The sequence below is a fragment of the Anabrus simplex genome, chromosome 7 (genome assembly GCF_040414725.1).
Source record: "Anabrus simplex isolate iqAnaSimp1 chromosome 7, ASM4041472v1, whole genome shotgun sequence".
Taxonomy (NCBI): Eukaryota; Metazoa; Arthropoda; class Insecta; order Orthoptera; family Tettigoniidae; genus Anabrus; species Anabrus simplex.
The window spans coordinates 70,588,938-70,604,943 of NC_090271.1; the positions used below are offsets into that span (position 1 = coordinate 70,588,938).

Below are 16,006 nucleotides of genomic sequence, written 5' to 3' on the forward strand. Positions count from 1 at the left end.
GGCCTCCTGAAGTTCCGTCATTACATCGCAGTAACCCTACTAAGAATGGAGAACACACTCACCAGGGAAAGGTGGTCCCTACACCAATGAAAGAAGTACTCTACGATGGATTCAATCACTGGCTTCTTTCAAACGATACAGAAAGAAGATGTGCCCTATGCAAAGGAAAATCTAAGTTCATGTGCAGTAAATGTATGGTTGGTCTTCACTCAAAATGTTTCCAGGGATATCATAACCAGTAAATGAATAGGCCAGAACATAAATGGTCACACATACAGAATTGTGATAAGTGCACAGTGCAAATATTGTAGGTTCATACTACAGTGTAAATTCGGTAAGGTAAAACAGCTCTTTAACAATGCCTAGCTTGCAACTATATTATCTAATGCTGAGTAACTAGTGTTGTACTGATCCAGGTGCATAGCATCCGATATATCGGACGGCCTGTGTACAAAAGAACTATCACTTATATGAATATTTTGATTGTTGGAATATGTTTCTATAATTGTTAGGAGAGCACATGTATAGATAAAATAAAACACAAAAAATTACTTTATACACTAATGGGTTAATGTCCAATTAACCCGTATACTGGGGAGCGCGACTTAAGTCGCTCGAGGAAATAACCAGCCAGGTGGGGAGAGCGACTTCAGTCGTACGCTGCTATTTTATTTTTTTCCTCGACTCTCAGCTTAGCCAGAGTTATGAAATTCAGTCCTCGTTATCTGCATACCCCTGTCATCAAGTGGTATTTTTAGTAAGTACTTCCGCTTAACAGAAACAGATCAGAGAGAGATGTATATCATTCAACATAATTCGCTTCCGTGCAAAAGCGCGCTATGTGTTCGCCTCGCATGGGAACTAGGCTAATCAGCTGCGTCCTTACTATGTGCTTACTCGAATACTTTAGTGTTTTATGAGACTGGGAACTGTATAGTATATCAGTGCGAAAAGGAGTACTGTAATTTCGGGGAGGAGTGAATTTGAACTTATAGATGCGTTGCACTTCTGTTGTTTCATAAGAGTACTTTTCAGTCATAATTATGTCTTCTAAACGACATCGAGTTGAAGAATTACGTGATGACAGCTTGCGTTCACTTGTACATGAAATGTTGGAGTTTAGCGACGAGGACGATGACTTCAGTGACTTCCATTCAGATAGCGAAGATAATTCGTTCTCTGGAGAAGGAGGCACATGTGGTACAGGACAGCATTCTGGTGCTATCACAGCGAATGGTCGCGGGTTCGAAAGTAACACCTCGGGTGACGACAGTGACGATGGAGAGATACAGGCAGATTCAAACTGCACTGATATGTCAGGGCCTATTACGTGGGTAGAAGATGGACAGAAAAGGAGTAGATTTCCCACAAAGTTCATTCCTGGAGTAAAAGGACAGTTTATGGATGTAAAGACTCCAGAGGATATTTACGAACTGTTTGTGGACGATACTATCTGTCAGTATATTGCTGAGCAAACTAATATTTATGCGCAGCAGAAAATTCGTGGGAAAACACTGGTTCACAAAATGAAACGGAGGAGTAGGGAAAAAGACTGGATACCTACAAATAAGGATGAAATAAAACTTTTATTCGGACTTTTGCTTCTTCAAGGGATTATCCACAAACCTACAATGGGGCATTATTTTTCTCGTAACAAGTTACTGGCCACGCCCATATTTTACGAGACCATGACGGAAAAGAGGTTTTTCCTTCTCTTGAAATTTCTCCATTTTTCTGACAATGAGGCCTACGATGGGCAGATGCCTCCTAAACTATACAAGGTAAAGCCAGTCTTCGATCACTTTGTGAAAATGTTTCAACAGGCTTACATCCCGGATGACCAGCTATCCATAGACGAAAGCCTTCTTCTATGGAAAGGTCGCCTTGGTTGGAAGGTATACATTCCAAAGAAAAGGTCCCGGTTCGGAATGGAATCTTACAAAATTTGCGAAGCGAAAACGGGTTACGTGTGGAATATGTTGTGGTACACGGGAAAATCAACAGAACTCAAGAGTGAAGTCCATGGCATCGATCTATCACAGTCTTCCAAGCCGACGAGAATTGTGTGTACTCTGGCAGATAATCTACTGAAACAAGGATACCTGATAAGAATGGACAACTACTATAGCAGCCCTGAATTATACGACCTGCTAAATGACCTCGATACTGACGCAGTGGGTACAGTAAGAACCAACCGGAAAAATCTCCCTAAGGAACTTATGAGTAAAAAGCTGAAGAAATGAGAGGTAACAGCTGCTTATCGAAAGAAACTCATGGTTCTAAAATGGAAGGACAAGAGAGATGTTTGCATGCTCAGTAGTATCCACGATGCTGAAATGCGAACTGTCCCTATCAGAGGAAAGGACGAAACCAAAGAGAAACCTGTAGTTTGCTTAGACTACAATGATTCTATGGGGGGGAGTTGACCTTTCCGATCAGTACGTCATTATGTACTCCACAGCAAGGAAGCGAATGAAGAAATATTACCAGAAAATTTTCCGGCATCTTCTGGACCTCGTGGTATTCAAGTCATTCATAATTTTCCGGCAACATGGAGGAAAATGCAATCACCTGCAGTTCAGAATTCACCTCATCGATAAAATCCTCGAAAAGTACACAGGTTCAACCCCCGCTGAAGCAATGCCTGTCCTTTCAGTTAGTCCACTTCCCGCTGCTCCCACAGAAAGATTCAGCGGTAGGCATTTTCCTGATGTGAATCCACCATCGGGAAGAAGGCAGCATGGTGTGAAGAGGTGCGTGGTGTGTCTGGCGAAAAGATAGAGACGTGAAACAATCTACAGGTGCAATGACTGCGACGTCGCTCTCTGTGCAGCTCCGTGTTTCCGTGCTTATCACATGCAAGATGTGTAAAAACAGTGCGTGAGATGTAAACTGTGTGACTAGTGTAAATAATATAATTAGTGAAATCAGTCCTGATGTGTAAATTCATTTCGATAAAGAAGTAATTATTGTGAGAAGACGATTAGAACCAGGCTACCACTGTAAGAACTTACTCTCAACTTATTACTGCGATTGCAAACCCTGAATAATAATTTCATGTGGCTATTACTAGCCGAGTGCAGCCCTTGTAAGGCAGACCCTCCGATGAGGGTGGGCGGCATCTGCCATATGTAGGTAACTGCGTGTTATTGTGGTGGAGGATAGTGTTGTGTGGTGTGTGAGTTGCAGGGATGTTGGGGACAGCACAAACACCCAGCCCCCGGGCCACTGGAATTAACCAATGAAGGTTAAAATCCCCGACCCGGCCGGGAATCGAACTCGGGACCCTCTGAACCGAAGGCCAGTACGCTGACCATTCAGCCAACGAGTCGGACAAACCCTGAATGAAATGTATTTTTCTCAACTGCGGTATTTATTTCAGAAATTGTAGATTAGTTAATGATAAAGTGTATTTGCAGTGTATAGGCTTTTAATTTTCCTGAAATTAATATGAAAATATAGACATTCCGAAAAGAAATTTATATTTGTAATATACAGAAGTTAGTACGAGACTTAGGTCGTTTTTGCTCCAAAACTATAACACCCACAAATATTAACAAATAGGCAAAAAATCACTTTCTATATCAGAATTAGGATATACGTAGCATTTTATTATCAAGTATAACAAAATTTGGAAGGTTTCTTGAATTTATTTGTTTATTTTTCGAGTTGCAAAAATTCGTCCCCACCAGAACAGAGTTACCGTATCGCGCGCTCCCCAGTTAACGGGTTAAGATATATTTTATGAAGATTTTTTACAAAAACTCAATAACTTACTGTAATCAACCTTTATAACATCTACAACCAATTTGACAACGTCATTTACTATTTATATATTCATGAGATTGTATAATATTTATGACTTGTATTGTATCTTGTAAGAATTATTCTAGTCTTTGTATTTTAAATTTACAAGTTTTATGATGAACATCCAATACAAGTTGTACATACATAAATTTTAAAATTATGTTAGTGTGGTTTTCAGAATGCCTTGTAGCAATTTTCTTAGGCTGATGATAGCAAGTATAGTTGCCGAAACCAGTCCCAATAATGAGATCAAATAAATATGTGACGTATTAATAACTTCACAATGTTGTGGTATTGAATAGGTAGAACCACTTACTCATATTTCTTAATGTAAATTTTGATTCAACACGGACCAAAAATGAAATTTTTGACATTAAATCGCTCACTCAAGTTGGTCATTGTTGGATTTAAAATGGCGGCCAAAGTTATTCCTCGCAGTCGCACATGGTTAAGTGTAACTTCCAATTTACTGTCTAAGAGTCCAGCTCTATGGCCAAATGGTTAGTGTGCTGTCCTTCGGTCACAGGATTTCCAAGTTTGATTCCCGGCAGGGTCGGGAATTTTTACTATAACTGGTTAATTTCGCTGGCACGGGGGCTGAGTATATGTGTCGTCTTCATCATCACGACGCGTAGGTCGCCTACGGAAGTCAAATCAAAAGGCCTGCATCTGGCGAGCTGAACTTCTCCTCGGACACTCCCGGCACTAAAAGGCGTAACTGTCTAAGAGTGTGACCAGAAAATAATGTTCAATAACCCACTGGTCCGGAAAAAAGCTTCTACTAACATTTGTTTTCAAAAGAGTGTGATCTGCAATAATACTTTGAATTTTTATTGCCCACATGCATATGTTTTCATATTTGTTGTCTGGTGTTTTTCACACCTTTCAGTGCACTGTTACTTTACAAGTATGAGCGGAAAAGGTTTTCATATTTGTTCTCTTGTGTTTTTCACACCTTTTAATACTTTCCTCTAATCTTTAGAAATGGTAGATATAGTTTTCACTAAACCTGCAGATCCACAACGTAAAATGCCCTCATGTCTGAAAAAATTGTATATATTGTTTCCATATCCCTGTTGGATAGTTTTTGTACATACATTCATATTAAGTTCTCTCGCTTAACACGTTCCTTTTTCTTGTCCCCTGCAGAAACATCTTAACAAGGTTTCATTTACTGTACCAGATTTGCAGCTTGTGAATGTGACATAGGAAGAGTAATCATGTATACTGATTTTCTTATTTATTTATTTACTTAATTTATTTGTTTGTTTATATATTATTATTATTATTATTATTATTATTATTATTATTATTATTATTATTATTATTACTGTATTAAAATCTTGGGAAATTCTTTTGTGACCTCATGACACCCATTTACAAGGATTTTAGAAAACATTATTATTATTACTATTATTATTAGATGAAAAAAAGACCAGAAGACTGATCACGCAAAGCTCACTTAGAAGTTGTGCATCTCCTTCTTTGCCAGGCAGCCTTCAATTTTTCTCTCATTGTGGTTCTTCGTTCTTCTGTCCACTTAGCTCCTGTCTTCTTCTTGTGGTTTCTCTCTGACTCTACTTCCCACTTGTTGATTTTCGTTCTGTAGCAGGTTCGGTCAGCGATGTCGGCCACTTTGATTCCTGATTTTTCCAGGTCTTGGCGGATTTCCATTGTCCACCTATTTGTTTTGATGTTTTCTGTTGCCTCAAGTAAGATTCTTGTCAGTCTGTTTTATTATTATTATTCTTTCGTTTTGGCCGACTATGGACCACATAAAATCGAATTCAGCTTCATCTGTTTCTGGGCTTTAATCCTTGTCCAGTTCTTTTTCATCCTTTCACTCTGCAATTTCCTTTCTACTGTCCATGGTGCTTTTGGTATGGGACCTAACTTTTTTCAAACCTCTCGTTGCCTTTATCTTCAACTTGCAACCATCCCTGTTGCCAATTTTCCGTTCCTTGTTTTCCCATTTCTTCCAGGTCCTCCTTCACCTCCTGATACCAGCGCACCGTAGTTTTCCTGATCTCAAGAAATCTTATTATCTGACTGGTCAGTCTTCCCAGGTCCATTCTGCAGATATGTCCAAAGAACATGGCTTTCCTCTTCTGGGTAATATCTGGGATCTTTTCCATTTTTAGATATAATTCTTAGTTTTCTTTCTTTCTTTCTTTCTGTATGAACCATCCTCTGTTCTTTGGGGTCCCAGTATCTTCCTCGGAATATTATTCTCCACCAGTTCCAACTTCTTGAATAATCCTGTTTTTATCAGGTTCACACATTATTATTATTATTATTATTATTATTATTATTATTATTATTATTATTATTATTATTATCTTTTCCAAATTGCAGTAAAGTTTTAATTAATGCCTGAACATTGAACAAATATTTAAAGTCTTTCAGTAATATGACAGTGGTACATATTTCTGCTAGCCTTACAATGTTGGTACCAACGTAAAAACTACCACCTTCTCCTAACCCTCCTCCTTCTCCCAACATTTGAAGCCAACGGACATGTGTGACGGCCATATTGTTTGGGCCATAACAATAAACAGAGATTGCTGTCAATCACTGATCAAGTTACGACTTAAAGTAAATACAAGAATTCCATGTGATTATGCGAGTTCATTTCATAAAACCAAATTCTAAAAAATATTTGATTTTTTTTCTTCACATCCAAATGAAAATTCAATTTCTTTTCCAAAAGTAGCGGGACAAATTAACATCAATCAATGGGTTATGAACATTCTGAAAAGTGACAAAATAACAAATTACAACCGATTATGCAGAACGTGAGGATGTTTATGAAGCAGTACATATAGTTTTCTTAACTCCCTTTAACCTTTAAGCATACCACCTTCCAAGATAGACATAAAAGTTAGATGCTTTCTAATATTCTTCTTTACAATCTAAAGTAAATGCTAATGCTCGTTTGTGCTATGGAATGAGTTTGACTGTGGTAAAGCTAGACAAAAATATTGTACATGTAGAAATTCTGATGGGCTCAGCTTCAAGAATAAAGTGCTTTATTCCAAGAATAGATTTGGAAGTTCCGACATACCATTCATTCTTAAACAGAGGCCAGTTCCCTCTAAATTTAGTCTTCTCTGTCACAGGAAACAAGGCACAGGGACAAACTTTACACAGATTTGATAAAAATCTCTCCTCTACAGTGTTTACTCATGGATAACTATATGTATAGTAGTTTTCTGAAGAGTTCACAGACACACACATGTCGAAGTACAACTCCCATCTACAAGTATGCTCAATATAATTCATACAGAAATTTCATAATACTTGTTCCGATTCTATACAACTGACTTGTGTAACTTGGGAGGTATAAAGTTTATTCTTAAGATATATTAACATGTTTGTTTCAAATTCCGAATTACATTTAGGATTAACTGAATCTATGGAGGAAAAATTAAGCTCATCCAGACAAACTGTCTGGGCATGTTAAAAGAATGAATAGAACAAGAATACCACGGGCTTACACGGAAAAAAGACTAACACGCAGAGGACCCGTTGGAAGACCACGACAAAGTTGGATAGACCAAGTGGGGAAGACATGGAGAGCAGAATTTGTCATGAGCAATAGAACATTTCTGGACAGACAGCATTGGAGAGGGCTTATTTGCAACCACCCTACCCAGCATGCTGGAAGGGTTCAATGATGATGATTTTGGAGAATTATGACTGTCAAAGATGCTTTAGTAATAGTTCCTGGATTATACTCTACCCTAGTTTCCTTTCTTCTCCTTCTTGAGGCGCCTTCTAGTGGAGGTTGGCGGTCCACATAGCCAGCTCCGAACGTGATTCTGCAGCATGGAAAGCATCTTCTGAAGTGCAGTTGTGCCATCTTTGTATGTCCTTCAATTCAAACTTTGTTGTCGTACAGTTCGATCTTTCCAAAACTGCCGGGCTTTCCAGTCATAGCAGCATTCAAAGCATTCCCCCCCCCAAGTGATCCGAATGGAGGAACAGAAACTCTGGATAATAATTTTATGTTAAACAGAGCCATGCCATATGAACTTAAAGGGAAATCCTTCAGGATCTTTAATGCAGTGGTTTCCCGTTGCCTTCTGCATCCTAATGCCTTTGACCAATTGTAGGTTCTTCCTCCTTTTGGGACCATTTCCTGTCCCTGTTTCCTTTCCACCACTCATTTTCTACCATTTGCTTAACAATGGAGTCTCCCATGATCAGAACCTCATTCAAATTTACCCATCGCAATAGACCCCCTTCGCTCCTGGTCTCCCTTATTTTCCCTGATGGCTGCAGAATCTTCCCTGTTCCTTATCTTCTCTCTGGTTTCTACCAGCAGTGACTTACACTGATTACTCATTGGCACCTCTCCCGAACTCTGCCTCTGACCCTCTTTGGCCCTCAATTTCCTTCCCCTTGAAACAATAGCACACCTGTCTTCCACAACTTCTCCCTGTCCTTCCCCTCCTTGTCTACCAACTGTACCACATACATATGAATGAGACCTACCTTCATTCCTGTCCTCCGTTAAAATCCTAATTATCTCCCTCAAACTCTCATGTACTGCTGCACACTACTCAAGGATTACGCAATAAGGCAAACAAGATACTAATAACTACAGTACTACTTGGGCGTATCCTAATTACAAAATAACAATAATAACAGTGCAACTGAAAAAATACAAATGTAGTTCCAACTGAATACACATACAGATTATTATTATTATTATTATTATTATTATTATTATTATTATTATTATTATTATTATTATTATTATTATTATTAACGTAAGGGCGTAAAATGCCCTAACCCACCTAGGCATCTCCAAATCTTGACCAGAAGAAAGTTTAACACTTTCAAACTTCAGTTTGAATCCTTTGCCACAGAATTTCAGAACATGATCAATGTACACTTAACAGTTAATCCAGTTACAACAAATGACGTTCACCAAGAATGGGCTACTTTGCAGAAGATAATCACGAAGTCAGCCGAGGAAACCAGTGGTCTTGTAAAGCAGAAAAGACAAAACTGGTTTGACGACAACCATGAGGAAATTTTCTCTCATTAATGAAAAAAAAAAAAAAAAGGGGGGGGGGGGGGACCTATCTATCCCACCTTCAAAAGCCCTCCTCCAACACAAAGAAAGCACATTTTTTAGAACTCAAAAGAATGTGTCAGACAAAGATAAGAGAAATTAAGAATACTTAGTGGCAACAGAAAGCTCCAGAACTTCAGAAGCTATCTGATGTTCAGGACCTGAAAAACTTTTACGCAGGAATAAAAGAACTGTATGGTCCATCTCGCTCTTGTACAGGTGCACTGAAAATTTCTGACAATTCTACCACTCTTACTGACAGCCATGAAATCCTGGAGCATTGGAAGGAGCATTTCTCCACCTTTCTAATTCGTCCTTCCACTGCTGAAGACTTTCTTTGTGATGTGCCTCAACAGCCCGAACAGCCACGGATGGCAATTCTGCCAACTTACCACGAATTCAGTGCAGCTCTCAATCGTCTGAGACCCAGAAAGGCACCTGGCCCAGATAACATCCCTCTGGAGTTAATTCAAGCTGGTGGTCAATTACTCAAAACTAGGATTTTCATTCTCATCCTCAAAATTTGGGAAGTCAGAAGTATCCAGCGAACTAAAAAATGCCACTATCATCACAATTTTCAAAAAAGGTGATCGCAGTGTTTGTGGTAACTATCGCAGTATATCACTACTATCCATTGTAGGTAAAATTCTCGCAAAAATTCTGCTTGACTGCCTCCAGGTTATCTTGGAGAGTCCTCCCAGAGTCCCAGTGTGGGTTTTGAACTTCCAGAGGCACAAGTGATCTGATCTCTGCAAGGTAACTTCAGGAAAAATGCAGAGAGCAACAGAAACCTCTCTTCTTAGTCATTTATGACCTGGAAAAGCCATTTGATTGTCCCAAGACCTCCTATGTGGGTGGTTCCGAAACAATTCGGCTGTCCTCAGTGTTTTGTTGATCTGGTTCAGGCGCTCCAGTGATCCATCCATTTCATGTGGCTATTTCTAGCTGAGTGCAGCCCTTGTAAGGCACACCCTCCGATGAGGGTGGGTGGCATCTGCCATGTGTAGGTAACTGCATGTTATTGCGGTGGAGGATAGTGTTATGTGCGGTGTGTGAGTTGCAGGGATGTTGGGGACAGCACAAACACTCAGCCCCCGAGCCATTGGAATTAACCAATGAAGGTTAAAATCCCCGACCTGACCGGGAATCGAACCCGGGACCCTCTGAACCGAAGGCCAGTACGCTGACCATTCAGCCAATGAATCTGACGCTCCAGTGATGGCATGACCAGATAGGTTTGCCATCAGAATAGGATCTCGGATGAATTTCCGATTACTTATGGACTGAAACAGGGGTGTGTGCTTGCTCCAACACTATTTACATTATATTTGGCTGCCATGCTACATGAATCTTCTACGAATAACCCAAGTGTGGAGGTTAAGTATTGTTTCGATGGAGGGATTTCCAACCTAACAAGAGTTCGCTCCCGTAGGCTCACCCAGGTTACAAAGGTAACCAAAATGCTGTATGCAGACGATGCTGCTGCTGCATCACCTACACTCACACCAGAGGAATTGCAACAGTAAGTTAACTGCTACAAGAGTGCACGTGATCATTTTGGTCTCACCATTAACGTTCAAAAGACCAAGGTCCTGGCACAATCCTTCCACATTTCAACATCTCCATCTCAGATACTCCACTGGATCAGGTAGACCACTTTTCGTACTTGGGTAGTATCCTATCTGTGCGTTGTAACTGTGAGCAAGTTGTGGAGAAGAGAATTGGTGCTGCCTATGCAGTATTTGGATGACTATCACACTGGGTGTTCAAGAATAAAGACCTGACCGCAAAGACGAAACGCATGGTGTACCACGCTGTTGTCATCACAACATCGCTGTATGGTTGTGAAACTTGGACCTTTTACCGACGTGACTTGAAAAAGCTTGAGCGTTTCTACCAACAAAAATTTTGATCCATCCTTAGGATCAAAAGGGAAGGCCACGTCACCAACATTGCTGTTCTTGAGAAAGTGCATTCCAAAAGCATAGAATCATCCATCAATCGCCATCAGGTTAGATGGACTGGCCATGTCCGTCAGATGAGTGATACCGGTACCAGATTTCCATGCCAAATCCTGTATGGTGAACTTTGTTCCGGCATAAGACCTCGCGGAGTCCCCATGAGACACTACAAGCACCAGTTGAAACACACTACGAAGATGGCCGGTCTAAAGCCACAAACCCGGGACACGTTTGTTCACGACCGTACAATTTGGCGCCAGACCATCCCTGCTGCTGTCAATCTGTTTGAAGGAGAATGACGCAGATGTGAAGAGGCCAGGAGGGAAGCTCAAAAACTCCATACAGCACAACCACGCCCTCCTCCAACAATTCTGTGCAATCTGTGCGGACGCTTATTCCATGCTAGAATTGGTCTGTTCAACCACTGAAAGTACATCCACAGACAGAAGTGAATTTATTGGAAGGAGTTAAAATTACTCGGAAACGAATTAAAGCCGCCGCTGCCACCGATTATTTTAACATACTATGTCGTCCATATCATCTGATGGCCAAGTAGGCATCAATTTTTGGTAATGAGACGAAGTCTCTCAAGTGCACTGACACTGCTGGTGGCTCCAAGTAGCTTACGCAGTGGCCTCCAAGGTATGCATTAGCCATGCGTCTTGGTGAGTGTGCTAAGTACCAACTGATGAGCCCAACTTAGCACACGGGGACGAAACGCTGGCAACCAGGAATGACAGTAAATATGTTGGAAGATGGTCCGCCTAGTCAATACTAAATACTAAATAGTATTGACTAGGCGGACCATCTTCCAACATATTTATCGTTACTAAGTCAATATGGATCCAATCCCGACCATCATGGTCAAGATTATTAATAACCAGGAATGAGTTAGCTGGAAAATTTATAATCTCCAATAACAGACCATTTATATTGGTATTATACTATGTTCCAGAAATGGAAACTGCTGTTAAATGCTGAAATATAAAAATGATTACACAGGAATAAAGGAAGCAAGACACTATCTAATAAAATAACTAGACTACAATTCTAAACTGTACTTAGGTGTACCCTAATTACAACAGGTTAATTGAAACATGAGAATTGAAGTTAAATCTTAATTAAGTTACTACGAGAAAACAACGCCATATTTACTCGCATATAAGACCTGTTTCTCATCCTATTTTGAATGCTGAAAAATCTAGGAGGGTTTTATATGTGCACATCTTCAAAATTAAGGGAGTATCAAAATATCCATTAAATAACTATACATACAAACATCCTCAAAAATATACTTCCAAACAGAAAATGTATTATCCAGGTTTCAAAAAATACAATTGTGGACCATTATACAATATTAGCCTGATATAAATCTACCACAACAGTGTTCTCCCTAGGACCTTTTTCATGGGCGCACCGCCCTACCGTTTTACAGGCCGCCCAGCTAATATAATCTAGATGTGTGCTAGTTACATAATAATACATATCTGTGTCAATGAGTACTCCAAATTGAAAAGTAATCACTGTAGAACTGTTTATTTAAATGACAGATCATTAGCGTGAGCATAAGTGCATCAATTACATCAAAGTTTAAATGGTTATCGTGACTATCACGTATCGTGCGCGAGTGTTGTCTGGATCAGTGTGGAATCGCATCCAAACACTATCCGCATGACGTCGCAAAGCCGCACGGTACTCTAGGCCAAAGCCTGCTGTTTCATGATTATGAAAGAACACTAGAAGTTGTAAATATTCTCTTAAGTTTTATTTGTGATAACACCAAAATAGTTCCATATTGCAGTTAATGCTTACTTGTCTGATATTATTGTTAATGCCCTGAGGGGAATAAATTGAATTTTTACGTAGTATTCCCAGCCCGGTTACTTATCCCTGCCATCCGACTGACGAAAATTTCTGGGGAGAACACTGCGCAATTGCTGCAAGTATCCATGCATGGTAGGGTGGGCCTAATTTCACGTACACTGTGTCTGAAATAAACTGAAAATACCATTATGGATATTCTTCTTTTATAATTAAAAGTAGATACATTATTATTAGGGGAGAAAGTTTTAAAATAAGAATAACCTGCATTTACCTGTTGTTACATTTCATTCATCACTGTCATGAAGGTCTCCATAATTGTTGCCATCGTTACTGTCTGAACTGTCTTCTGAACTGGTTACATCTGCAGGATCGTTTGTTTCCCACATGGCATCATCTTCCGATCAATCCAAGGCGCACAAAATTCCAGTTTTCTTGAAACTTCGTTCATAAATTTCTGGCATGATGAGCCCCTAAGCTCGAACTATCCACTCGCACACTGTTTCAACAGACAGTTTGTTTTCTTTCCCACCTTTTGTCAATGAGTTGTTTCCAGGTACCATCCAATCGACATAAAAAAAACCTCATGTGGTCTTTTTAAAGGCTTGTTGACGGAGACATCAAGTGGCTGAAGGATAGAAGTTAATTCCCCGAAATGACTACGGCGTGGGTGTTCATTTCCAGCATCTTGTCTTTTATGGTATCAACAAGGTGACCTCAGAAACTGTACAGCATGAGCAGTGCCTTCTTCTGCAGCAAATCTCCCAGGCGGCAAAACCACACGGTGTGCAACCAGTCTACCATCAAATCTGCCACCATCCACCCCTTCTCATGAACAGGGAAAGTTGTCCTCGGGCAAGGTTTTTCTTTTAAATATAGCATACAGAGAAAGTTTCCTTCCACCAGCTGTAATTGCTAGCGTTACTGCACAGCGCAATTTCTCAGCTCCCGTGGATTTAGAGAGTATACTTGAGGCTCCTTTGGCATTAATAGTGGAGCATCTCAGCATATCAAAATAAACCGGAGTCTGGTCCGAGTTTCCTGTCTACAAGAGGATAAACTGGTGTTCTTGCCGTTGTCGAGACACGAACTGATGGAATTCTAACACTTTATCCATGTAATCCTCCCGCAGCCACTGACACAATGACATACGGATCCGTAAAGCCAGGTTGTTTCTTCGCATGAAACACATGTCCAACCTCTGCTTGCTTAAACTTGTTTCCACCAATGCCGTAACTCTTTGCGATTTCATGTGCCTTAGGCTTAATTTGTAACATTTCATGAGACACGCTGTTGCCGTTGTTCCTGGTTTCCTGTACCCACACCAACACCTTATCCAATTCAGAATATTTACCCATTTGCAGTCCACAAAAAAGATCTAACTTTTTTTGTTTTTCTTGTTGTTGTTGTTTTCGCCAATATCTGATCATGTTTGGTTGAACAGCGAATTCATGGGCGGCATCCTGCACACCATTCTTATCAGCAAACATAAGAACATTTAGTTTAAAAGAAGCAGAATTACTTTAACGTTTACTGGTATTAACGTTACCACTCACAGTAGTATTCAACTAATTACAACTTTCCCCACCTAACAGCGGGTTACTGTAATTTGACTGAACGACCACTGCCTGATAAAGCGTACTGACGAAAACAAGAGTGAGAGGGATGGCTCAAGGTGACTGGCTGGCTTGGAAAGCAGCCTTGGGGCAGGGATTTCAGAGTTATTCTTGTATTGTCACCCACAAAGGTTTGTATTCACCAACGTCAGCTACTTTTGCTGTTATTTTAGATTTCCAAAATTTGGATAATGTCATGATCTCGGATAACGCTCACTTTTGTATTCACTACAGAATTTATTATCTCGGTTTACCAAAATTCAGTTTTAGTTTTCAATCTGAATTTCAACCGTAAATTTTTCAAAATGATGCACGGAAAACAATCGACTACTTGCTGCTGTCACTATCGAAATTTATACAAGTTTTTGATTCCATTCGGGGTTTGCAAATAATTTGCATTAATTATGTCAACTATTGAGCAGAAATGAAGAACTGAGCCTAACATGACTTTCCAAAAGAGTGATTTGTTATTGAATTTGGTGGCAGAAAGCATTAACAACATAGAGAATAAAACAAATTATTGCCTACACACTGCATATTTCACTCAAAAAATAAGGCAGTATTCCTTAATTCTTCATTAAAAAGTCACCCAGTTGTGTACTGTACTAGATATAAGCAATAATCAAGAATTAATCTCAGGGCTACTTATGTGTTGGGAATTCCAGGTTATGTTCATTCATAGATAACAATGACAGTGTCGAAGCTTTAGATAACCTAATATGTGTCCGAAAAATTAGTATCGTCGTAGTCCTTGAAATATGTCGCACGTTCTTTTATCCACCTAGGATATACCTGCATAATCTTGATCATATTACTCGTCGCAGTGATTTTCTCTTTCAATTAGATATTCCAGCTGTCTACGAGCTGCGATCTCCCATTTCACTGGCCAACCAATCTCCGGTAAAATTTTAAACCGAGATAATGTCAGTCAGCCGAGATAATGTTGCTGGTGAATCCAAACTAACTGTTATCTCAGTTTACGTAGCTTTAAACTAAGATGAAAGCATTTGCTCGCGTTGATGAATACCGGCCAAAGCAAACGACGGTAACAGTAATTAGTACCGTACACTCTCGGTATTTACTGCAAGAATATCCGCAGAATACCGTGTCGAATATATCAATAACCTGATCATTTCCCATTATATAATGCATAGTAAAAACAACTCTGTAGTAAACACACATTGTTAGTTACCTGTATTTTGGGTCTAATATGCGGCGGCAAAAATTATTTTTCTTTTCCCTGACCAAAAAAATGGGGAAGGGTCTTATATGCAAGTAAATGCAGTAATACAATTTTACTGATTGCGAATATTGAAGTATTCAAACTCGTTAGGACTCTTCAATTGTGAAATTACCAGCATTTCACCCCAGAGTGACAGGGCTTGTCAGTTGGATTATCATACCTTTCCAAGACGCTGGCAGCTAGTGCGCCACTAAGATACAACTTCTCGCCTACTGCCACATTGGGGTGAAATGTCTGTAATTTCAAGATAGAAAAAGCCTAAGAGCTTGAATAATTTAATATTCCCAATCAATTTAAGTAAATGAAGTTTCCCTTCTGGGAACTGAATTTTTGATAGGCCTACTTAATTTTCATCTAGCCAAACATGTCTAAACATAGCACTGTCTAGGATTTTGGGGATATCTCTAAGCCACTTAGCATACAATTTTATTTCTTGCAGCTCCAAACAACTTCTGAGCTGATAATTTTACAAAGA

The 16,006-nt window shown here is 39.7% G+C and overlaps 1 protein-coding gene across 3 annotated transcripts in view; it reads right to left on the reverse strand.

The window, feature by feature from the left end:
* Nucleotides 1-16,006, reverse strand: part of LOC136877256 (uncharacterized) — a 158,786-nt gene that overhangs the window by 38,891 nt on the left and 103,889 nt on the right. The window lies entirely within an intron of this gene.